This window comes from Schistocerca piceifrons, chromosome 4 (assembly GCF_021461385.2).
Source record: "Schistocerca piceifrons isolate TAMUIC-IGC-003096 chromosome 4, iqSchPice1.1, whole genome shotgun sequence".
Taxonomy (NCBI): Eukaryota; Metazoa; Arthropoda; class Insecta; order Orthoptera; family Acrididae; genus Schistocerca; species Schistocerca piceifrons.
This window is the reverse complement of record NC_060141.1, coordinates 281,466,468-281,493,220: the sequence shown is the minus strand read 5'-3', so window position 1 is coordinate 281,493,220 and position 26,753 is coordinate 281,466,468. Positions and strand designations below refer to the sequence as shown.

Sequence of the window (26,753 nt, the reverse complement as noted above, 5' to 3'; positions counted from 1 at the left end):
CAAGTCAAATCCTCTAGAGGTTGCTCAGACATGTCAATGACGCTTTAAAGAAAATCAGGTAACACAACTTGATTATAAATTGTAGTGCAACATTCACCATTCTGTTTAATGCTCTACTTGAAAGTGAGGCTTCAAAATGATAAATATAATTCTAGGAAACAGAAAGTGATATAAATTAGGGGAGAATCTGAAATCAGATTAAATAAATGTAAGACAATAGCAAAATGATGTCGAGTTGTATGGCTTCAATTTATACGCGAATATCGAATAAAATCTTAAGAACTGTGCTTTTAATTTTTTTCATCACTTAGAGCATTAAAACCTACTTTACCTAAGGAGCAGAAGTTGTTAACGAAAGGTAAATTGTAGGATCAGAAGTATATCTTTATAGACTAAATTAGTTACTTCCGGGGAACAGGGTAAAGACAGCCAGTAAAACAGTCGTAAATTTATTTAGAATTCACTCTTCGTAACAAAACTTTTTGAAATTTAGGCTTTTACCTGAGATTTTACGCAGCAGAACAATATGTATCATAGTTCTTATTCAAATTACTGTTTTCACAGAACACACTTTTTCAGTAGTGCACATCATAGCTACGTGCACTGAGAAATAACGCTTTCGATCACAGTCACTGGTTTAGAAGGAGAAATTTAATCGTCCAAGTTTTCTCTGCTGCTAACAAGAAGAATTCCATGTCGAAAAAGAAATTCTTCAAACGCTGCACTGGAAGTTGTTTCCCAGCTGCTTCCCAAATCACATTTCTTCAAAATCTGGTCACAGAAACCCGTGGCGGGTTCGAAGAGTTGTCTTCACTGCAGCTTACGGAAATTATTGGTACCTAGCAGGAGAAACAGGTCATTAATTAATTAATTAATTATTATATTAACTAGACTCAGTTGATTGTAAATGGAAAAATTTAGATAACGTTATTTATTACAAGATTAAGAACATCAAAGACATTACCGCAGACAGTCATTTGTCATTAAATATAAAGAAATGGTAAAAGTAAGCAAAAGTGAGCAAGAGTGAATTTCAGCCATCTCAGCATTAGCTGTTGTTATAATTTTTTAAATTTACTATTCTGCTTCTCCCAATACAGTAGGTGTCAGATATGAGAATACAGCCTTTCATATGTCATCTACCTCTGCTCCTTTAATGAATTTTCTTTCTTATACAGTCGAATTTCTTTCACCTTGTCAGAAGTAATGTATCATGTATGACAAAGACGTGTAATATTTCATCAGCTTTCTAAGTATTTCCAAGTTTTGAGACGTTCTTAATTTTTCTCTTAACTGGAGCTCAAAAGAATGTAATCTATGTCTACCTTCCTAATGTACACAGAAAACAGCAACAGGATGCTGACTATACCAGCCAAAGCATCTGCAGTTGAGCCACGTGAAGAGTGGAAAAGTGCGTAAGTACTACAACTCATGCAGTCGACGAGAAACAGCTGAGAAGTAAACTAAAATTTTAAAAAAATGGATCAAATGGCTCTGAGCACTATGGGACTTAACATCAATGGTCATCAGTCCCCTAGAACTTAGAACTACTTAAACCTAACTAACCTAAGGACATCACACAACACCCAGTCATCACGAAGCAGAGAAAATCTCTGACCCCGCCGGGAACCCGGGCGTGGGAAGCGAGAACGCTACCGCACGACCACGAGCTGCGGACCTAAAATTTAAAGCAATGACGCCTGTAAGTTGTACAAATACATAGAAACTAGTATACACCTATCGTATATTAGAGAAACGAAATTTACCTAGTACATATCACGCTGTTTCATATACGGGAAGCTATGTTCATCTTACTCATTGTACAACCTTGTAACTTATGTAATGTACTCGTTAGATGTCACCAAAAAACGGCAGTTATCGATTTCTAACAAGACTTCTACTTTTCTTGATCGCACCCAGATCGAATTTGAATGTTCTAACTCACAAAAGGCACATGTAGGAACACTGGAATACTATAAATTAATTATGTACATTACGCTTTGGTTGTGATCTAATCACGAAAGTTTTGCGAGGAATTGGGAAGCAGTTGTTAGATGATTTCCGCAACAGAGACGGAGTATCCGTTCAATTTGTGTAGACGGAAAGACGTTCACAGACGGTGCCCAGTCTACTATAAACGCCACTGCTACTGCTTCTGCCAGCGATCACTTTAGAATTGCCTTCGATACGGGTCTTGCGCAAAATATGGTGAATAGAGTATCGAGACTATGGGCGTGTTTGACACACGTAATCGAAGAAGGAGATCTACTGTCTAATGGAGACTCTACGAACGTTGTTATGGTAAACGACAGATCGATCATAGGCCTCAGATTGTTACTGAATTACCTCAAAGAGCGCAGAGGAAAACGATGAAGAACTGATATTTTTCCAGTTTGAGAGCTATATAAAGCACAATTAAAAGACTTTATTAGAAATGTCACGTACAGAATGAGGAGAGCTTAAAGATATTAACGCTAAAGGGAAGGATAAAATCAACCCACTGGAATGCAAGAAGACGAAATAATGGCATCACTAGTGGCAGCTTCTGAAACTCGGTGTTTGTGGTCAACCCTACCCGCTGCTGTCGGAGAAACTCATAGTAACCATGGTGGTGATTACGCTCCAATATGGTAAGAATGCAGTGATGAAAAGGTTGGGAGATTTTGTGGTCTCTCTTCCCAGCAAGCCTCTGACGGAAGAGGCGCAATGATAATATCTCCTTTCGTATTCGGAAGGCAATGCGGTGCAAATCCTAATCCATCCATCTACGAGAATATTTCGATTTTCTCTGATCTCCCAACATCACATAAGGTGAATGTTGGGATGATGACATTGAGAGGGCACAGTTGATTTCCTCTCCTTTATTATCTGCTCTGAGCTGGTTTTTTTGTCTGTAATGACCTCTCAGGCGATAGATGTTGAAACTTTATCTTGTTAAACTAGAATATCTCCTGGATAATGCTGTTGCTGAGGTTAGGAAAGAAGATGTGTAATGACGGGGCACTTTCGCCTAACGATAGTAAGACATCAGCTGAGATTACCGATTTCGTTCACTCTGAGTAGATCCTGATATGTTATTTTACCCGTAGACAAGAGCAGTGCGGTGCTGGGCAAGCGCGATTACGTTCGAAACATATAGTACTTACTGTCTAATCCAGCGTAACACAGACTCAGTGCTGACGCGCCAAAAGGAGTTGAGAAAAAGACTAACGAAGTACAGAAGAGTTATCACTTCTCGTATGAGGCTATTGGGACATGTCGTTCTGACGCCATGCCACCTTGCATAGATTAAACGGCCTTCCAAAGACCCACACGGAAGGAGTTCTTCTTAAGCCTATCTTATCTGGCTTTGTTGCTCCGATATATTGAGTGGCAAAATTGTTTGCTCCTCTGTTGAGCCTAGTAGCAAAGCGGTGTGTACATCACATCAAGAACTCGGTGGACTTGCTATGCCAATTAGGAAAATTGCGTTATAAGTACTCTGAAATTGTAATAAGTTTTCATGTTGTGTCTCGCGTTCCTCTGACTGATTCATCTCAAACACATAAGGTTTGGTTAAGAATTAGAAAACATTCGACAACAGGTGACTTCTGCTTAATTTTTATTCAATTAGCAGTTCTATAAGTACACGGATTTTGAATGGGGAGCCCTTTGCCGCCTGTTATGGTCAATCTATGAAAGATTTTGAGGAACATGCTCTGGAGTCAGTGGTAATGATAATTGCGTGGTTTTTCAGTTATGTAGACGGCAGACAGATAGGGCTGTGATGGGCAACGAGTCGTAATTTTTAACTGCAAATCTGTATACGGAATATTTCGAGGAACATGCGCTGTAGTGAGCGGTACTGAGAACTGCGTTGTTGTTCAGATATTTAGACGATACATTTGTTGTTTGGATTCATGAAACTGCGAATGTCAGAACTCAGTCCACCTGAATATTTGTTTCATGATGGAGAACGATAGCTGTTTTCCGTTTCTATAGGCATTAGACACGAGGAACAATGATGGAACGCTGGGACACGACTTCTATGCTAACCCAACTCTGACTTGTATATCATGACCGATGGTTGCATGTATTCGGCTTAGTTCGAATGTGTACTTCGTTTCTTGGTTCATAAGTCCCACGTAATGTCCACCATTGATAGATTGACAGTTTAGTTCACCCTTCCTGTAGTCTCTTTTCACCAGAATGGTTATAGTGAAAAACCGACCAGTGAAAAATAAGTTGGTGGCAACTATGTCTGCAGCCTTTTTTCTTTAAGCATGTAGCATCATCAAAAGAATTAGAATGCAGGATGTGAGGTGTGTTATTCGACCATTGTGTAAGATTAGGGCCCTTTTAGAGCCTACAAAAGATGGTCTAAATTTGCCCAAGACGGGTGGCTACTGAATATCTCTTGGAGTTATTACTCGGTATATACTGGTCAAACGACGAGGATCATGGAGGACCACCATACTAAGCACAAGCTTACGACAGACGAGCAAATATGCGATTGCAGAACATTTCATTGGCGCTAGTCATCCTATGGAACAGAACGACACAGAATTTCTGGTTGCACTTCCTGATACAGGGACAGAATTTTTAAAGAATGAGTTGAGATTAAACCAGCCGCGTGCATTATAAACAGAGATGGAGGATTCTGCTTAGATTCTGCCTGGGATTCATCTCTCTCCTTTGTCATACAACAGAGGGACAGAGTTCACGCTGCTTTCTCACGTGTAGATAATTAATATTCGCTACCGACAACGTCTGACGTTAATATTCTTTAGCTGTGTGGTGACGCAAATTTTTTACGGTGTCTTTGTTTTATTTCGATATGCCCCCCGTACTAAGGTTTTCATTTTCCTTCCACAGAGATCTCTCTCTGTATTAGTGCTTTGAAAATGACGGATTGTGCAAAAGTAAAAATAATGGTTGATATCGCCACAATCCCGTGAATCATCTGCACCTTCACCTCCCTACCTTCCTCCACAACCCTTTCACTAACGACACCACGGAAGACGACAAATGAGAGTACTGGCGACTCAAGCAGAGTGTGATGGCAGAGTATAGTGACTATACCCCATTTTCTGTCAGTTGGCGTGGAAAAGGTCATGCTGACTGCTGGTAAACTTAAAAGCTAGAAGGCACCAAGTCCGGCTGACTTCTGCCCGAGCTTTTTAACATACATAAACAATGTGCCGTTACAATTCGGAAGGTCACCGGTAATCTCGAAGAAGTTAAGCCAGTAATCTTTAAGAAGTGATAGAGTTACATTCACGATAACCAACAACACACAGTGAACTCATGGGTTTTAGTCAGTGCGAATACGGATTTCAGAAATGTAAATGAGTTGATGATAGTAATAACTATGCTGTATGAACTATAGACAAAATGATTCGAGAATGACAGTGTTACAGAGATCGCAGACGCCTTCAGTGATCTAAGCTGCCTGCGACACTCACGCTTCTGTAGGATTTACAGGGACATAAATGATTACTTGCTAACTTTGAAGACAATTCCAAAGGGTGAACAGCTGAATGGTGAGCTGGGCTTTATAAGGTGAGCAAGACGAACATGAGAATCTGTGCTTAGGTGTCAATACGCTGCACGTAATCTGACGCCTAACGTCGTAACTAATCGTGAAATTATTAGACGGGCCGAATGCAACGAAGCGAGCAGTTGGTTACATTGATGATACACTCGTTAAGGTGCCTCCTGACGTTTACCTTTAGGATAAGTTCCCCGTAATCAGGTGGCCCACTGATGGCTTGCATGACATTTTGGTAAAATAATTTTATGCAAGTTTCGTGGTATGCCTATTGATAAAGAAAATAATTTTTCGTCATTCATATCCACAATTTCGCAAAAAGCAGTTAAAACTATACGCACCACAACACGTTCACACTGTACAATCGCATCATGTCATTTTCAATGGAATAGCTTTGTGACGCGTGGATAGGGATATCGACGGTGAATGTTGAGTTACTGTACCATGCTGATGCCATCTCCAGAGCTGTCGAGATTACACAGACAAAAGCCTAGTTTGTATTTTTGTGAGTGTACTCAGGCGATGGAACTGTGTGATACATGGTTGCGTCGTAATGGTCACGGCGGCGAGACCTAAACATGAACTACGTACTTACAGGTACCAGAATCTGCAAAATAGAAGAGCAGCAGCGTGGGTTAATCCCAGAACGACTGAAAACTGTCAAACTAGACCTTCGCGAGCTACCTCTTACTTTCGTGAATTAGAATTCCCTAGGCTTCCAACAATTAATTTTAGCCTACCACCGTCTTTCACCTCCATTCCAAGAGTAAGTGCTACTTTTCTACTGAGCACTCTTTCGATTGGATATTACTACATAACCTGCCTTCCGTTGTCGTAACAACATCTCCCTTCGACTGCAGAAAGGGTCCATTCGAAAATGTTTTCATACTTTGCGAAACTTGGCTGTGCCTCCATGATGTGAGGAAGTTAGCTGTTAAATGTAAATCTTTGGTACATAAATTGTGTTTATTGCATTATGTTACAAGAAAAATATCCCATAGGATCCATTGAAGAAAGACTCTAGGACATAAAGGAATCAAAGACCTTTATATTACTAGTAGTACGGCATACTCATGAATAGTTTATCACTATAAGGTACTACATTACTAAAGTGATAATATTAAATGTATTTTAATCGAAAATATTAATTTCGTGATCCAATTCTCCAGTGTAGTGAAAGGGAATGATCATCAACAAGTTGCATATGCGACATCTCTCTACATATGTGACATCTCTCTGTACTATCGTCCGCCACTGTAGCGCGCCGGCTTGTCATGCCACGGGGCCCGCGTTCGATTCCTGGCTGCGTTGGAATTTTCTCCGACCAGGGACTGGGTGTTTGAGTCGTCGTCATCATCGTCATTTCATCCTCGTCGACGCGCAAGTTGCCGAAGTGGCGTCACTCCAAAAGACGCACCAGGTGATCAGGTCTACTGGCTGGGAGGCCCTCGCCAAACGACACTTTGGACTATTGTTAAATCATTAAAGATTGTAGAGATCATATTTCAACCTAGCTCATATGCGACTATTAACGCATTTTTTTTTAAAACAGGACAAGTTGTGGAAGCACAAATGATATTAATAGGTACGTAGTGTCCTACAGATCGATAATTTTTTAAAAAACATGGAAGATTCCAGAGGACGAAATTCGGAACATTTTGCTAATAACATTTACAAAAACGGGTGATCTCCAGAGGACGAAATTTGGAACTTTTGCTAATAAGTAACTATAGCTAGAATGTGAAATTATTTTCGTATCAATAGGAGAACCTGTCATTTGGATAGCTGCAGTGTGAGATTCTCGGTAAACATTAGGGTTGCAATTGCTATAGATCTCCTTGTTGGAAGACGCGTCGTACCCCTTGGTTGGATAATGCACGGTATTTGATCTTTCTGGAGAATGTCTTGGTTGAACGCCTGGAGGATATGATCTTTCAATTGCGAACTTGTTTGCGGTTTCAGCCTGATGGTATTCCAGTGTGGTATGATAGTCGGGCCACGGCATAGCTCAAAGACAACTTCAAGCAGCGAGTAATTGGAAGGACGAATCCATTCCCTCGGTCAGGGCGCTCCTCTCACCTCTCCTCCACTGGCATTTTCCTCTACGGTTACGTAAAGTCCCTTGTGTGCTCTGACCAGTTAGGAAAAGTACCAGAACATTATGTGCGCATTTTAACAACTTTTGATTCGACAAGAGAGCAGCGTAGAAATTCATAGAACGTGAGACAAAACACGATTCGTCGTTGCACATCATGTAACGTAGTTGGCGGTTGTCGCATTGAATTTTTACTCTAATAGTGTGAAGCTACGTATTCAGTTTTTAGTATTTGCATGTAAGCTACCTTTTTTGGCAGTAGAAGTTCTACAGACTGCAGTATTCTTGTGTTTCATTTGGCCTACAGAATGCATAAGAATTACTTAGTGCTGCAGAAACTTTATTTCACTTCCCGGCTGTTTCGTTGCTGAAAATATTCCGAATTTCATAGTCCACAATCTCCTAAATTCTTTAAACATCACTCATCAACACCCTGTTTACACAATGAAACATTGGCCAGAATGCCAGTTATATTAAACAGGTGAATGGACGACGATCTACAAGTAAATCGATATAATTTTTTTTATCTCAAAATGTTATTTCTTTAGTCCGAAATATCTCTAACTAAAAGTGTTCCATAAGTAATTAGTGAACGAATACGCTTTTTTTGTCTTCATATTGATATCACCAATAACTCTAATGACACTGACAATGAATGTAGTTGAACTGTTAATTATGTCTGGAGCGTGGGTTTCAAATTGGGTTATGATGTATTTGATGCTCCCATAACTGAACGATATCTCTTTTTGATTTCGTTCCTCGGAAAGATTGCATTACAAGGTCTGCTGTTACTCCTACACAGGAAGAACTGGGCGGTGTACGACTGAATCACGTTAAAATCCATCAGAGAATGAAGAATGTTTGTGGGACAACATATCTGTCGAAAACCACTGTCGTGGAATTGTGCGTGAAGTTCTGTGCTGGATGCTATTCAACACAAGACGCTGTTCGATCTGGGAGCCCAGCCTCATCCATGGAGGACAAGTTCTAATCCCTCCCTATGCGGTTATCACACCTCCGGTACCCTAAAAAAGGCCTTGGAAGGTCGACGATTCCTATTTGGAAAGGATGTGCAGCAGGCAGTTACGGTCTTTTTCACGCAGCTGGAAACGGTGTTTTACCAAACCGCTTTCTCCAACCTGGTGCAACTGTGGCATGATAGCCTCAGTGCTCACGAATTGGCATAACGATTATGATTATTACGGCCTTCGGAAGGAATCTTTCCGGTCGCCACGGATACATACATTTAAGCTACTTGCAGTAAACTACAGATATTTTCAAAAACATTTTTGATATCAGTGCTCTTGCTGAAAAGTCTCTTGTGGCTTAGGGGTAGCATCTGTGAGTAAACAATACTCTGTACATTGTACTAATGCTTATCCTTATTTCACAGGCACACGACAAATATTATGCATCTACAGAGTTCATAGTTTTCGCAGCTTCTGATACTGAAGGACTAATTCTTCAAACACTCACTGTCAAAAGCTGTCGAAATGTCGAAAGCATATTCTATCTGGTAAAACGCACCCACGCACCCTTTTGTAATGTGGGAGGTGGACCCACCAGCATAAAAGAAGGCGGTGAGTGTTGTTTCGCTAGTAGAGCAGCAGTGACAGCACAATCGTACGGCAGGAGAGCTCATTGGTATCGATAATGGACTAACCAATGGATGTCACCCTAGTAACAAATCCATCTGACATATTGCAAACCTCCTAAAGCTGTTCAGGCCGACTGTCGGTGGTGTGATTCTGAAGCAGGAAGGTGAAGTTAGAACCACTGCAGAACCAAGACCAGGTTTATCTCATGTACTGACGGGCAAGAACCGACGAGCATTACATCGGTTGGTTGTAAAATTTTACACGAAATCAGCGGGAGGAATCACTTGTGAGACCCAAACTTCTGCCAGCATTACAGCTGGTACAATGATTGTGCGTACAGAGTTAAGAGGAAACTGGTACAGCGTTCGAGCCACACATTTCTGAAGTCAGCGAGCCTGAACTGGCAGACAGTACATGAATAGAAATTGGAGTGACGTATCACACTATACCCAATGCCAGTTGGAGGGCAGATTTGGGTTCGTGAATGCCTGGAGAAGTTTACCTGTCATCATGCGTAGTGCCAACAGCGTTGTACGTACGATCTGGTGTTACGGTATGAGGATGCTTTTTGTGGTTAGAGTGTGGTCTCCTAAGAGTACTTAACAATAAAGCAGCATCTCTCAAGCAATGGTTTGTGGAAAATAAGATTCCTGAAATGAACGGACCTACCCAGAGTCCTGAGCTGAATCAAATGGAACACCATTTGGATAAGACAGAACGAAGACTTTGCTCCCTATTCGATCGTCGAACATCACTACCTCCTCTGGCTTCGGATCTTCAGGAATAATTCCTCCACATACATTCACATCCCTCACTGAAGGGGTGCCCAAGAGGTCTACAGCCGTCAAAAAGGCGAAGGGTGGACACACCACATGTTGATATCACCAAGCACGTGTCTGATTGCTTTTATCAGAGTGCATTATCACACATTAGGTCTGTTTCCGCCTCCCATTAACTGTCTGATTATACAGTATACCTGTGGCAGAGATAGGTGCTGACTTCAAATATCGTAATTCTCCATGAATGACCCACAACAGTGTTCTGATTCGTTTGTCAAATATGTATTTGATTATAGCGCCTGAAATTTTTATTTCTCATTAATTTGCATTCCAGATTCCATGTTCTTCTCATCCTATTTTTTTCCCTTTTTTTAGGTATCCGCCGACCAGTACCTAGTTGGTATCATGTCATAAAACTATGTCATATACACACTCCTAATCACTACAGTGGACTGTTTGCGAATTTATAAATATCTATGTCTGCAGAAAATAGTAGGATCGCTTTAGGATTATGTTGTTTGTAGGAAATAAACATGTGGCATTGTTATTCAGCAAAACCGAAGTACATTCGTTTTCTTTTGAGTGAGACCAATGGTTAAATCATCAACTGAAAATGGGAGAAGATACTTCACCTGTTTTCCTGAAATTACGTTACTCCTCTTTTCAAATGATTCATTGCTTTGTGTGTGGCAGTCTGTCGTTTCATTCGTGTACAAAGCTCGTGAAAGACTTTCTTTCTCCATGATCTTGTCTCTCTCGATCCACCTGTAGTCGTTTTCTGTAAAGAAAAGATACGATATCTTATTTTTATCTACAGTTTTACCATTTCTATACACTTTTATTCTTGGTATAAGGCATATCATTCGCCTTAAATGTGACGGTGATAATAACACAACAAAACAGGTTCTTGTTACATATTAGCGACCAAAATTGTGATAACAACGTGTTCAGTTATTAATAGAATGTCGCAAGTTATTTGCCGGACTTTCAGTATCATATTACAATTTTATGTGGTTTTAGCACGAAAAATATAATTCAAAGGGACTGTACAAATTATATTAATCACATTTATGAATGTCATATGACGTCCAAAGGTTGTGCGTTGGGCAATATTGTTATTTTATCCAACAGGAAAACGGTATAGTACGTAATAACCGGTACATAAGGGTACTGCTCTTCTGTTCTGCAGCCAGGCTACTAGGAAAGACTACGCTTGCAAGTTTTGTTGAGAAACAAAGATATCTTCATCTATATCAACATGATTACTCTGCTATTCACAATAAAGTGCCTGGCAGAGGGTTCAATGAAACACCTTCAAGCTGTCTCTCTACCGTTCCACACTCGAAAAGCGCTCGGGAAAAACGAGAACTTACATTTTTCTGTGCGAGCCCTGATTTCTCATATTTTATCGCGATGATCATTTCTCCCATGCAAGGGGGTGCCAACAGAATGTTTACGCAATCGGAGAAGAAAAATGGTGATTGAAATATCATGAGAAGACCCCGTTGAAACTTAAAACGCCTTTGTTTTAATGATTGTCACTCCAATTCACGTATCATGACTGTGGCGATAAGACAAAACGAGCCGCAGTTCTTTGTAATTTTTCGATGACATCCGTCAGTCCCACCTGATGAGGATTCCACACCGCACAGCAATACTCCAGAATAGGTCGGACAAGCGTGGTGTAAGCAGTCTCTTTAGTAGACCTGTTGCACCTTCTAAGTTTTCTGCCTATGAATCGGAGTCTTTGGTTTGCTCTACCCACAACATTATCTATGTGATCGTTCCAATTTAGGTTATTTGTAATTGTAATCCCTAAGTATTTAGCTGAATTTACATCATTCAGATTTTTGTGACTTATCGCGTAATCGAAATTTAGTGGGTTTCTTTTAGTAGTCGTGTGAATGACTTCACACTTTTCTTTATTCAGGGTCAATTGCCACTTTACGCACCATACAGATATTTTATCTAAACCATTTTGCAATTTGTTTTGGTCATCTGATGACTTTACAAAATTGTAAATGACAGCATCATCTGCAAACAATCTAAGACGCCTACTAAGATTGTCTCCTATGTCGTTAATATAGAACAGGAACAATAGAGGGCCTATAACACTTCTTTGGGGAACGCCGGTTATTACTTCTGTTTTAATCGATGACTTTCCGTCTATTACTACGAACTGTGACCTTTCTGACAGGAAATCTCGAATCCAGTCTCACAATTGAGGCGATATTCCATAGGCACGCAGTTTGGTTAGAAGGCGCTTGTGAGAAACGCTGTCGATAGCCTTCTGGAAATCTGGATATGGAATCAGTTTGGCATCCCCTGTCTACAACCTCATTACTTCATGAGTATAACGAGATAGCTGTGTTTCGCAAGAACGATATTTTCTGAATCCGTGCTGACTATGTATCGATAAATCGTTTTCTTCGAGGTACTTCATAATGTTCTAATACAGTATACGTTACAAAACCCTGCTGCAAATCGACGTTAGTGGTATTGTATTGTAATTCAACGGATTATTCCCACTTCCCTTTTTGGGTATTGGTGTAACTTGAGCAATTTTCCAGTCCTTAGGTACGGGTCTTTCTGTGAGCTAGCGGTTGTATATAATTGCTGAATATGGAGTCCTTGCATCAGCATACTCTGACAGAAACCTGACTGGTATACAATCTGGACCAGAAACCTTGCCTTTATTAAATGATTTAAGCTGCTTTGAGACACCGAGGACGAAAAATTATGTTCTCCCTATACTTATTGGAGACATATCTCGAAGTACCAATCTGTGCAGTGCGTAGGTTGAGTTTAAGAGACTAGAATTCAAGAGGAGCTAATTCTAATTTCCTTTAGGTCATGGATATCCAGACTTTCCTCATTTCTACCGTTAGGAACAAGAACGAAGAAGTGGGAATGCCGAGATTCAGACTACTTGACAAAGAGAAATAAAATTCACTTACTATAAACTCTTGATGTGTTTTCACAGTGTTACCGTAAAGGTTTTACTATTACTGTTACTCGTTGTTAATGTCCAAGTAAGAATGTATTTGAAGAAATGCGCTGTTATAAGCTACGTCGCACTCCAGTGTATCCTCTGCAAACATCGGTATGTACTCGTCCAGGGTTTACAAAAAATTCCTCGAGCGCTGACGCAAACCAATTTCTGATGCTCTAAGCTTAATAGATATAATTTATTTCTTATTCCTAAAGATTGATGGGCCATAACTAATTTTAGACTGCTCAAATAGCTGTGACATTGCTCAAATAGTTGTGGCAACGGCTTTGCCGCAGTGGATATACGGATCACCGAAGTGAAGCGCTGTGGGGCGTGAGCGGCACTGGGATGGATAACTATGCAGGCCGCCATGCGCTGTTGCCATTTTTCGGGATGCACTCAGCCTCCTGATGCCAATTGGGGAGCGGTGTGCTGACCACTCACCCCTCCTTTCTGCATCCTCAACTGAGGATGACATGGCGGTCGGATGGTCCCGATGGGTGACTTCTGGCATGCAGATGGAGTGCTTGACGCTTGACATGACTTGAAATATCTGTACATAACTGATTGTCAAGTGTAAAAACTATTGAAATATAAAGCTGAATGGAAAGTCCTACAGCCAGCAGTAGATGCTTTTATTGAAGTCGATTAGAGGCTAGAATCAGCATCAGTGATGAATGTCTAGTGGATTTATTTAAGTTTTAAGTTGAAACTTCTGGTGAATATCTGTACAGTAGTGTTTTAAATTAATATTTTAATAAAGAGGAAGCGAATTTACCTGATATATCTTAAAATACTGAGTGAATAGACATAAACAAGGAAGAAGATATTGCGTTTCTAGATTGTAAACTATGTGTCGATCACATACGCCCCACAAAAATAGAGCCTACTTGTATGCAATAAGTAAGATAGGCAATCTGATGACAAAAGGTAGTTGCTACAGTACTATGCCATACGGCACAGAGAGCTATTGCAGAATGTCGCAGAGTAACAGTTGGTGAAGGTAGACGAACTTTACAGCATTCATTTGGCAAAACCAGCGTCAGTGATGAATGTCTAGTGGATTTATTTAACTGTCTCGGTACCCACACGGCAGCCACCATACCCGCGCCAGCAACACAGCGTGTATACCACCTAGCTTGTGTTGTCAGCCGCTACGAATACTATTATGTTGGTGACAAACACACATAAGCATGTTATAGTAAGTCTGATTTTCAGCACAGTCTTCTTCCTTTCGATCATTCGTGGCTCCCAAAACATGTTAAAGCAATTTTTCAGTATATTTCTGTACACTAGTTTTATTAATTTTCATCATAAATTCTTTAATTCTTCAATCGCTCCAGGTCCCAGGTCCGGTAAGGTAGGCCGTCCGATTACGTTCCTCCGGAAGGGGGTGGGGAGCCGCGACGCGGCCGGGCGTCGAGATCCCCTGGCTATCCAATCTGTCTGCTGACGCCGCTGCCTTCAAATAGGAGCGTTCCTATTGTATATTGTAAATTGCGGGATTCCACGCTGCACTGAACTGAAAACCGCTATCCCTGATTACTAAATTGTTGTGCAGACGCATCTCCACTGCCCCTTTGAAGATAGAGTTCCAGAAACCATTGGCGCTGCACAGTTCTTCATTTTTTCGAATTCGAAGGTGTATTTGTTGATAACGCTATAGTCTGCTACCGTGGACTTGTTTGCCCGTCCTTGTCGTACGTTCCTGATATGTTCAGGACAGCGCTGGGAGATACATCGTTGTGACTGCTCGATATATTCCATCCCACATTAGCACTCAGTACTGTAAATGCCCAGCGTCTGCAGCGCCAGCTGGTCTTTGACTTTTTGCTTTGCGCGAAAGATGGTCGCTATTTCGTGCTACTTTAATATTGTTTCGATCTTGGCTGTCGACGGTCCAGCAAACGGCAGATATGCCACGCGTTTTGCTTCTTCTGGTTTCTCCTCCCGCCTCTTGTCTGCACCAAAGGCACGTTTTATTTGTGTCTCGGTGTAGCCGTTCTTTTAGAAGGTTTCCGGCAGATGTGCTAACTCACGCGGCAGACTGTCGTTGTCACAGATCGACCTGGCTCTTTGTACTAAGGTGTTTAGTACCGAGTTACGTTGTGTTGGATGGTGGCAGCTCCGAGCATTGAGATATAAGTCCGTGTGCATCCTGTAGACCGAGTGTCCCAACATACCGTCCGGATTTTGCTAGATCTAGATATCCAAGAAGGGAAGGCAGCAATTCTCTTCAATCTCCTTGGTGAATTTGATGCTGTCATGTATGCCACTGAGATGGAGTAGGAACTCCTGTAGTTTTACCTTGCCATGGGGCCACACTACAAAAGTATCGTCTACGTACCTGTAGAGCACCTTTGGTCTCTGGAGGGCGGTGTTCAGTGCCACATCTTCAAAGTGTTCCATGTACAAGTTGGCAATACCTGAGGCCAGGGGGGAACCCATGGCAACACCATCTGTTTGCTCATAGAATTTCCCACCACAATTGAAGTATGTTGTGGTTAACACGAGACGAAACAGTCTGAATGTCTCCTCATCGAAGTGATCTTCAAGTAGAGCTAAGGAATCATCCAACGGCAGCCGGGTGAAAGGAGAAGTGACATCAAAGCTGACTAGTAGTTCATTCTCGACCAGGCGTAACCTTTGGAGCACCTTCACAAATTCGGTCGAGTTCTAGACATGGGGAGGGCAGTGACCCACGAGTGGTTTTAACAGCTGTGCTAGGTGCTTGGCTACACCATACGTCCGAGAATTCATGGTGTTCAATATAGGACTTAGTGGGACATTCTCCCTAAGGATCTTCGGGAGGCCATACAGTCGCAATGTAGCCGGTGCCCGAGGATAAATCTTCTTGATGATGTTTCTGTCAAGTCCTGAACTGTTGAGAGGATCGATGGTCTTGCGCTTGACAGAAGCAGTCGAGTCTTTCCCCACTTGTTTTCATGCCGGATCTTGTAGTAAGGTGTCGATCTTCTGCCAGTAATCTTCTGACTCCAGTAGGACTGTCGCATTACCTTTGTCTGCTGCTAAGACCACTATATCCTTGTAATCGCGAAGGTCCAACAGTGCCTTGCGTTCTTCTACCGTAATGTTGTTCTTCGGCATTCTTGCTTTCCCTTCTCACTGCCTCGATTCCTCTCGGCGAGAGTCGACGTATGGCTTGCTCGACGTTGCTGATGATGTCACGTTTTCATAACGTTCTTGGAATCGGGGCAATGTCAGGCCTTTCGACAGCACGGAGATTGTGGGCTCATCCAGTACTCTCCCTGTCACGTTGATGTCGGTCCTAATGTTGTTGGCTTTTTCCTCCTGTTGACGTCGGCCCGGAAGTCTGAGGAACTTCTCACACTGTCTGGTGGTGTCTTTCTTCTTGTAGAGCTCACTGCTGGCGTACGTGTTGTCGTCTAGCCACTCCCAGGTGTGTGCTGGGAGAGTGGAAGCTAGGTGCAGGTGATGAGTGAGCAAAGTCTTGTCGTTCTTGTCGAGTTACTTTCTGGTAACACGTATGTGTTCCTCTATCAAGGCTGAACCTGCCCGTCGTAGTATGCATTTTGTCCTCGCCATATTGACAGGATGCCGTAAGTTCGCAAACTGCGGCATCACTTCCTTATCCCGACACCTTAGCAAGAAGGGTAATCTGCTGAGTAGCTTACCCTTCCTGATTCGTAGATTCTACAGCATCTGGTAGTTGAGCTGGACATCCTCCCCGTAGAGGTGTGATATATGCGATTGCAGTCTTTCTCGGCGTATTCCAATGATGAATTCTTCTCGGGTTATCAGCCTAGTGGTGGCATCGTCTTGTCGCCACAGAGGCAGTGGAGATACGTCTGCGCAATAATTTAGTAAACAGGGATAGTGGTTTTCAGTTCAGTGCAGCGTAGAATGCCGCAACTGACAAAATACGTCAAGAACGCTCCGATCTGAAGGCAGCGGCGTCAGCAGATAGATTGGATAGCCACCGGGTCTCGACGCCGGCACGCGCCGCAGCTCCCAACCACCACCGACGCAGTACTCATTTCCGTAGGAACGTGATTGGCCGGCCTACAGATGCGGACGACGGCCAAGCAGCTATATAGATATGCAGAACACAGCATCCTGACACGTACAAAAGACCCAAATCAGTCCTATTATAAACAGAAAGAAGAAAAACAAAAGCGTAAAAAGTTGGGCCCATAACAAAAAGTAGGAGCATGACACGCAAACGAACTTAAATTAAACGCACTTCTTCTGAAGGAAATGTCCACAGACAATACCCTTCGCCACATACAATCTCAGAGTAAGAGGTGGTTATAATATGTGACAAGCAAGCGAGCATCCCGACACTCGCTGAGTTGCAGTCAAGCGTCGAACATGTGTTCCGCTAATCCGCACACGTTTCAGTCATAGGCCCCCCTCTTGTACGAGTGACAAATCAGGAGACTCATCCGGCTTTGCTTTTGTTAAACCGTCGGCGGGAGCTCATTTCGAGGTCTGCAGTAAGCAACTACGGCGGGCAGGATACATTGCTCGGGCACCGCCCGACAGCAGAATTGTGTTTCTTGTCGTTGTGTCGGGATGTCGAGCTTGTGTGGTGCCTTGGGGTTGCAGCGGTCTACCGCTGTTAACAGCAGGCGCGTCTTGTTGCTGTTGCGGGCCGCGTCGCCAGCCGTTTCGAGTATCCCAGCTGCCGCTAATTCCCAGCTGCCCAGCTGCTCCCCCCAGGGTTAGGGAAATTGTGGGCCAGGACCTGGAAGCTGGCAGTGGAATCGACGAGAATGATTCCGCCGCCGCCGTCCAGACCTCCTGGTCCACCAGCGCAAAGGGGACAGCAATGCAGCCATGCAACATAACCGTGGCAGCGATGGCTGTAACTGGCACTTCCCTGGCAGCAGCCCCCTTTTCCGCTCCGGATATTGCGACAAACAAATCTAACGCTGTAATACACAGAGCACCAACAGTAGTCAGTACTTGCGATTCCACCCCTCCTCCACTTGTCCTAACTCCGCTCCAGCTTGCCAATGCCACCAATAACCTCCCAAACCACATAGCTTCCCTGAATAAAGGCAGTCAGTCCCGCCAGCCGACCGAAATCCTCCCGAAACCCACTGTCTCAACCCAGCCGTCCACCCGATCCAAATATCTAAAATCCCTCACACAAGGCCACTTCATCCAAACAGCGGCGTGCGAAGAAGGACCGGAAGGACAAGCACCCCAAGAACTAGGAAAGCTCCACAACCACTACCCCAACCACTCCCTCACATTCTGAGGAGCCTGCGTCCCAGACAGCACCTGTAGTCGCCCTGGGAGGGAACCAGAGCAGGATTCGGATGGTTTCGTGTTGGCGAAGAAAACCTTTCGTCAGCCGAGGCTTCCGGCGGCCTGTGGAGTAGAACCCACCCCGAACAGGTTTCAGGCGGTGGCTTATGAGCCAGAGACAATACAAAACAACACAATACAAACAAAAACACAAAAACCCGTCACCCACCATCTCCCTCCGACTGTCGCATAGTTTCCTCGGAATTACGAGGAACTCTTCGAGCTGTTAAAATCAGAAATCGGGGGAGACGGTTTTAAGGCAAAATCTGCTGGTGGTGACAAGATAAAAATAACACTTCACACATTGGAAGACTACAATACAAACAAAACATTTTTCACAAACAAAAACATACCCAACTACACCTTTCCTACAACAAAATCACGGAACAAAACATAGTCATCAGGGAACTTCCGAGATTACTGCCCCCCAGGCAATCAAAACAGACCTGACTGCCCAGGTGTACGCCGTCAAGACTGTTCAGCAGATGGGAAAAGTTGAAAGCAAGTGGCCCCTATTCTAGGTCACACTACCAGTTATCCCCGAAAACAAATGGAGATAAACATGGTCCTGGCTGTGCCTTTCACCACCAAGCCACTGCGCCGCAAAAACAAGACGGTGCAGTGCTTCAGGTGTCAGCGCCTAAACCAAACCTCCACACATTGCACCATGGCGCTAAGATGCAGGAAGTGCGCCGAGGCCCATAATATGAGGTCTTGTACCCTAAAACCCACGGACCCGCAAATAAGGAGCACGCTGTGTGGCAGAAACCATACAGAGGGTTACATGGTTACGAGGTCCACAAAAGACACTCACAGCAGGAATAGGGTGCAAACGCCGTCCACCCCCCCCCTCCCCACACACACACACACACATATAAACAAGACACCACCACACTATCGAGTCACAAAAAGAAACATAACATGTCAACACAGACAGACAAGACTTGGGTAAAACCAAGACCGGACACATCAAGGGCAACATATGCAGAAATGGTTTCTCCTTCGAGAAACCATGAAAACGTAGTCCTATCACCACAACACCGAACACAGTCACAAGAACAACGCTGGGAAATACACGACAACAACGACCAGGGACACCAAGAAAGAGGAAGCTCTAGGGAACCCCACACTCAGTCCGCCGCTTGGATCCGTTGTTAGGCATTATGGTCCAGACCATGAACCACGTCATGGAAATGATGAAGGAATTCAGGAAGGCCCAGAAGCAAAACACTCAGATCCTCGTTGCCCTTAAGGCAGCAGTCCAGCAGTCGCTCCCCTCGGCGACTTCCTCAGTAGTTTCAAAACCCCATCATGGATAGACGACCAAATATCCAACGCCTGTCAATGTGCGTCCATAACGCAGATGGCATTGTTAACTACGAGGTCGAGGTCAGAGAACTCAAGAAGGAGTTCACTATCGACATATGCATGATGGGGGAAATACACCTAAAACTGGGAATAAATGCGACAGTTCCCAACTACGTTAGCTACAATAAAGACAGGCGTGCCTAAGGCGGAGGAGTGGCCATATACATAAAAAGAGGGATGCCCCGCCGCCAGATATTCCTACTTGCTACCAATAAAATCGTAGCAGTGGCGGTGGAAGTAACCACTGCCACCGGAACCCTAACAACTGTTGCAATCTACCGACCCCACAAGACGAGATAAACGAAGGAGACATAGCTGCTCTAGGGCAAACTGAATGCAAACTCATGATAGGAGGCGACTTCAGTGCCAAACACTCCGATTAGAACTATAGACTAATCTCCAGGGCAGGCGCCAAACTGCAACAACAAGCGCGCAACCACCACATCAAAACATGGGGCCCGGTCGAGCCCACACATTTTCCAAAAACTGGAGGTAGGCCCGACGTGTTAGACATAGTACTCACTAGGAGCATCACGGGGTTTGTGGCCGCAAGGACAATTAACAGAATGTCCTCCTACCACAACCCAGTGATTTTAGAGGTTGATGTGGGAGAATGGGTAGCACTCCCATTGTACCAAACGTCTTACATACGTACATACTGGGAGCGATACCGAGAAACTGCCGCCTCTGCTAAAGCTCGCGCTCCGCCACCTACTGCCGAAACTGTAGAACAAGCGCTACAAGACATAACAGGTACCATCTTGCAGGCAGCAGAAGAAGCCATCCCTCCACAATGGGATGACCCGCCGCCGCAAATACAGCTCCTGGAACACCCGCTGGCTCAAATTCATCATACGAACAGGGTGGCCAAAGAGTGGAAGTTCACCAGAAACCAGGCCACCAGGACGCTGCTCAATCGTCTACAGAGAGAGTTGAAGGTAGCGCTCAATGAGCACAGAAACCAGCAATGGTAAAACCGCCTCACATCTCTCAAAGTAAACGATCACACACTACGGCGAGCAACCAACCAATTCTCAAAAAGACACGCTCGGATGCCGCCACTACACGGTGAGCGGGCTCTGGCCTACAGCCATGCTAGAAAGGCCAACGCCCTCGCCGACTCATTCGAGAAGCGGCAGAACCCCTGGATGAAGAGCATGAAAATGTAGTCCGTCGTCAACTGGCTGCCTTCCTCAACGCTGAGGAGGACCCAGAGGACGAACCCACGCTTTTCGCCCCCGAAGACTTGGCAAGAGAAATTAGGTCCCTCCCCACGAAATAGGCGCCAGGACATTACAGTGTCACAAATCAGTTAAATAAAATCCTCCCACCCTCGGCGATCACACACATTGCGAATATCTTCAACGAGATTAATTGTTCCCTCGAGTTCCCGGCTTGCTGGAAACATGTGGAAGTGGTCGCGATACACAAACCAGGAAAAGACCCTCTATTCCTGCACCACTACAGGCCGATTAGCCTCTCGTCAACTCTAACCAAGATTTATGTGCGCCTCCTGCTAATACCAATACATTAACATATCACCAGAGAACATCCGCCGGATTTCCAGCTCGGATTCCGGCAGAACCACTCTGCTCCACAACAGATCATGAGAGTGGTTGAAGCAGTCATAGAGGTCTTCAACCACAGAGGCTACTGCGGGATAGTGCTACTAGATGTAGCCAAGGCCTTCCACTCAGTATGGCATAGAGGGCTACTCTACAAGTTGTACACACAAGAGTTCCCCTGGAGCATAGTTAAGCAAATCAAAAGCTATCTCATGGATAGGACTTTCTCTGTCAAAGTAGAAACCGCCACCTCCACCAAAAGGCTTATTCGTGCTGGGGTGCCACAGGGATCGGTCCTGAGGCCCGTTTTGTACAGTCTGTACACTGCGGACACACCAACGGTCCCTCTGGTGCAAAACGCAAGGTACGCAGATGACACAGCGCGCTACACACGAAATTCGAACAAGGACCTGGTCATCCCTTGGCTACAAAGTGTTTCAGATGACACAGAAACTTGGGCCCATCGCTGGCGCATCACCATCAACTCTGAAAAGACACAGGCTATGCTGCTCACCCGGAGGCTCGTAAGGCGCAAACCTCCTCAACGCCTCCGCCGCTCCCCATTCACCTTCACGTAAACGGAACCCAACTCCCCTGGCACAGAACCGCCAAGTACTTAGGCGTCACTTTGGACTCTGGTCTTATGTGGAAACTCCACATAGACGAGGTCCACAGAATGGTCTGTGCCAGAATGTCAGTCCTATACTCAGTCCTCTTCTCAACCAGCTCCCTTCCCTGCTCTGTGGGTGTGAATGTATATCAGGCCCTGATATGGCCAGTAATGGAATATGCATGCCTTATGTGGGCAGCAGGCGAAATCCCACACCTGAAAGAGCGTTTCGAAGATCTGGCAAGGGCCTTCCGCGAAGGCTCTTTCAGAACAGGAAACGTCCTCATTCACCCTCTAGGGTGGTATGACATGTCCCGCAACAAGCACAAACGCCCAATGACGATCTTTGACGACTAAGTCGAAGAGAAAATCCGTATGCCCAATCCCAAATCCTTAATCCTTCTCCTTCCAAATTATATCAGTCATTCCACCAACATCAGGCAAGTACCAGACACACGCAGAACATTCACAACAATAAGCAAACACCCAAAAATTACACAAATAACGACACACACAAGTAAACACGTGGAGTAAATGCCGAAAGGCTGCAAACCGCCGCACACTCTTCCCCAAAGAGGGGAAAGTATTAGATGAGAGTAAGCAGCATCCCGACACTTCACCAGAAGATGATGGGTACGAAACTCATCGAAACGTTGCTACAAGAAAGCGCCACCACTCGGCTGATATCCCGAGAAGAATTCTTCATTGGAATACGCCGAGAAGGACTGCAGTCGCATAAGTCATTATCCTGTCTCACTGGTTATGCTGATGTGGTCTTATCGGACGTAAACGTTGTTAAAATGTGTGAAGTTGATTCGCGTGCTCCGCAGTGAAGCACAGGTGAGAAAACCATTAATGCAGAGAGAACCATAGTGTGCTTAATGTTTCTGAGCAATTTTCAGAACTGAATTTCGTCGCAACCGGTACGACAGATTTTAGATGAAATTAACGACCACCCCCGGCTTCGCACATATACCACTAACTGTCTACTGGCGGACGACTTGTCTGCAATAGAGGTAACAAACTATACATAAATATCTACTTCGCGAATCAGTGCTGCTATTAGTGCAAACCTATCTAACTCCCAACTGTAGATCCTGAGACTAGATTTCACATACAGACAGAAAATTGTGACAGGGAACTTTAATTTACAAAGTATTGTTTTTGGTCAAGCTTTACTGCTGTCTTAAGTTCAGTTTTTTCCAATAGACACCATCTTCTCTGTTGCCGATCAAGCCGTAAATCCCATTATTGTTGCGAGGCGTCACACCAAACTTCAATTACGTACAGATCGGGTAACGATATGTGTTTTACGAATTTATCACTACTATGTTTAAAAGTGATATGTTCAAACCTGCCTCATGAATCTATCTTATAGTGGAAAGTGTAAAAATCTCTGCAGTAGTTCCTGAGATTAGCCTCCATATATTACTTGGAGCTATGGTAATATGCATAGATTACCGGAGTTTGTATGAAAAGTGACTCAGGCGCGAAAACTGGATGCTTTCTGGCGACTACTGTTGACCGTCTCCTCATCAGTGTAGGAGATGACGACTCGAGTTCTGAAGTGGACTTCTCTATACAGGTACGGGATGAGTTGAAAAGGTACTAGATGTCTGACTGTAGTTATTATCCTCTGTGTGTTCGATATTTGCTTCGACTGTGAAATCTTGATAATAATTTTTCTTACGTGAAATTTAAAATTTTCCCTGCGAATTAACTGTTCGAAGAGATTTCGAGATTGCAGCAGGTCATCGTAAACGTCGTTCCACGATATTTCAACTGGACACTTGCCAGTCATCTTCAGATGAGCCATCGAAAACGGATGGCTCACCTGAAGATGACTGGCAGGTGTCCAGGTGAAATAACGTGGAACGATGTTAATCACGACCTGCTCCATTCCCGAAATCTATTCAAACCTTTTTTACTTTACGCATACCTCACGAAGATGGAAGATGCCATGGTTACCACAGGTTTTTCTGCAGCAATTTCTCTCTCGTAACTTTAGTCATCCACCTTGCTTATTGTTCATTATATCTACTAATCGCACATACAAGTAATCTGTCGTTTTGTCGGTTGAATGTTAAATACATTAAACGACAACGATACAGCTGTAGACTAACATGGGATCATTCATCTTTTGAGACTGTAATATTGTCTTAATAGGCTAGACGTATTCCATTTTTATGTAAAGCACGTTCAGTGGCCGCTGTAACAATTGCAGTTTTGCTTACGAATTGGTTGAACGAAACAATAAACAATTCCCATCTTTGAAATCACATTTACTACTCACCATTTTGGGCACATGCGCTGTTTCCAAGCGTTATTCTACACACTACACACAGGCGTGAGATTATTATTATGTGGCAGTGTCTGCCATTCCTCTGTGTGTTCTGCGTATTTCCCACGTGTGTGTGTGTGTGTGTGTGTGTGCGTCTGCGTATGCGCACGCGCACGCGCGCTCGCGCGTATGACTATGTGTGTGTCTGTGTGTGAGTGTGTGTGTGTGTGTGTGTGTGTGTGTGTGTGTGTGTGTGTGTAGGGAGGGGATGGGCGTTTGAAAGTGGTTGGGTGGTAGGGCGATATATTGTAACTTCTTTGGGCTAGTTAGAGAGTGTAGAGAGCACATGGAAATAGTGTGGTAGTCTAAAAACGTGAATAACGAAAGTAATGTCTGATGTTGGGACTCTTTATGGTCTCGATAAACATATTACAGCGGCCCCTAAATGTGCTTTAATAAAAGCGAAACGCATCTAATCAAAATGAGGCTTTATTACAGTCGCAAAAGAAGAATTACTCCCATATTACTCTTAAAACTGCGACTGCACGAAAGAGACCACTAAAGTGGGAACCGTAAGTACCGTACGCACAAGAATGACCTTAACAGCATTTGATTTAAATTCCACGAAAAGCAGACTCATATAAGATCGCAGAGCAATACGAGAGCTAATTTTTTTCCAGTTCTAATCTGTCGCAAAATGGAAACCATAGTAGAGATTAAATAATTTTTTTTTTTTTTTTGCAACGTTTAAAAACACCTTCCAACTGTTCTCTACACAGACACCGATCACACTTAGACATTGGTCGTAGCATTGTACCAAATTTCAAATACCTTCTTCTTAGAAAGCAGCCACCGGTTCTTTGCTGCAATTCTCGTTGTCTGTGTCAAAATGCTGTCCTCACAGCTACCGGTTCATATGACCTAAACGATGAAAATGAGAAAGTACCTTGTCCGAACTGTATGGTGCGTCAGTAAACACTTCGTTTCGAAATCGCTGCAGAAGCATCATTGTTGCAACTGCAGCGTGTGGCGGAGCATTTTCATGGAGACGGACGACGCCTAACGATAACATTCCTCTTCGCTTGCTCTAAATTGTCCTTCGCAGACGATATTTTCACATCGCTTGATCCACTCGCTGAAATACATAATCGGTTGACATTCGCCTCCATGCGTGATCGCCTGCATTAGACTTGTCTCAAAATTCCTTCACCATTGCCGCATCCTGCTGTAAGGCATGGCAGTTACAGTAGTTACAGTACATGGGCTGCATGAAGTCAGGCGGAACCCTTTGGCGTGAAGAAATCGAATGCCAGCGTCCACTTCATACTCACGTCTCGAAAGTACGACGGGGCACGATTGAGGGCATACTAGAGACATTGTGCAACACAAATACGTGAAGCTTCATCGGTTTTAATTTGGCGTTCTATCGGACCTTCAAAACAAAATAGCTATAGAACATAGCACAATTTTTACTTGTTTGAGTTCAAGATTCGATTCCCGGCCGGATCTGAGAATTCATCCTCTCACGGACTGGTTTTGTTTTTTCTCATCGTAAGTTCATCATCATCGCCAGGTAAGTCATCGAAGTGGCGTCAAAGAAAAAGATTTGCTCAAGGCGGCCGGACAACTCCAGATGGGGTCCCACGGCCAATAATGCCATATGATCATTCCTATAAAGTCACGATGAACAGTGTATAAAATTACGAACTTGCGAATAGAAATAATGTCTCATGTCATCCTGAATAACTAATGCTTGGCTGCTCATGTAAATAATTTATTTAGCTGCCGGTTACGTAGTCCACGAGCCACATAATGAAATTAAGTATTGTAAATCAGGACATTAAATTTGCAAAATGAATAGGACCGATATTCCTTGTCTATGAATAAATGACGCAGTAAGTGGTCCGTCAAGTAAGTGGAAAGTATGGATCCACAATTCCTCAAGCGTGCCATGAATCTAAATTGATGAGTTAACAAGCCATGCCGCCCCGTGTGGCCGTGCGGTTCTAGGCGCTTCACTCCGGAACCGCGCTGCTGCTGCGGTCGCGGGTTCGAGTCCTGCTTCGGGCATGGATGTGTGTGATGTCCTTGGGTTGGTTAGGTTGAAGTAGTTCTAAGTTCTGGGGACTGATGACCTCAGATGTTAAGTCCCATAGGGCTCAGAGCCATTTGAACCATTTTAACAAGCCATCCAAAATGCCATAAATAGAGCAGACCACAATGCATTGACGTGCAGGCGCAAAGGTGGCCAGCTCTGGATTTGCTAATTGCTGCTTACTAGGCAATCGACTAACTGAGCCATTTATTCACAGACAGGGAAAGTTCGGTCCCATGCATTTTGCAACTTAAATGTCATGATTCATCACATTTAATCTTCTAGGGTCCGAAACCAGTTCTTATTTAAATAATTTACAAGAGCAGTCAAGCAGTTGTTACTTATAGCTGCGGTTGTCCTTCATGCAAGGTAGCGTGTATTGCCTGAAGTGTAGTAGTTTAGCACAAAGAGAAAGCCGTTCAGTACTCACCACAGATGTGGGGCACGACGTCAGGGTTGTTTTCGTCGTGCGGCGCAGCGGCGTCGGCCTTGGCTCGCTGCTTGTCGACCGCACAGACGGCGACGGCGGTGACGGGCCCGTT

General features: G+C 43.9%; 1 long non-coding RNA gene across 1 annotated transcript; it reads right to left on the bottom strand.

Moving 5' to 3' along the window:
- Nucleotides 1–474: 474 nt before the first annotated feature.
- Nucleotides 475–26,753, bottom strand: LOC124796425. The gene is made up of 3 exons (XR_007016765.1): nucleotides 26,642–26,753; nucleotides 10,635–10,780; nucleotides 475–839 (listed from the first exon to the last, which is right to left on the bottom strand). It is a non-coding gene; the product is annotated as an uncharacterized LOC124796425 (long non-coding RNA).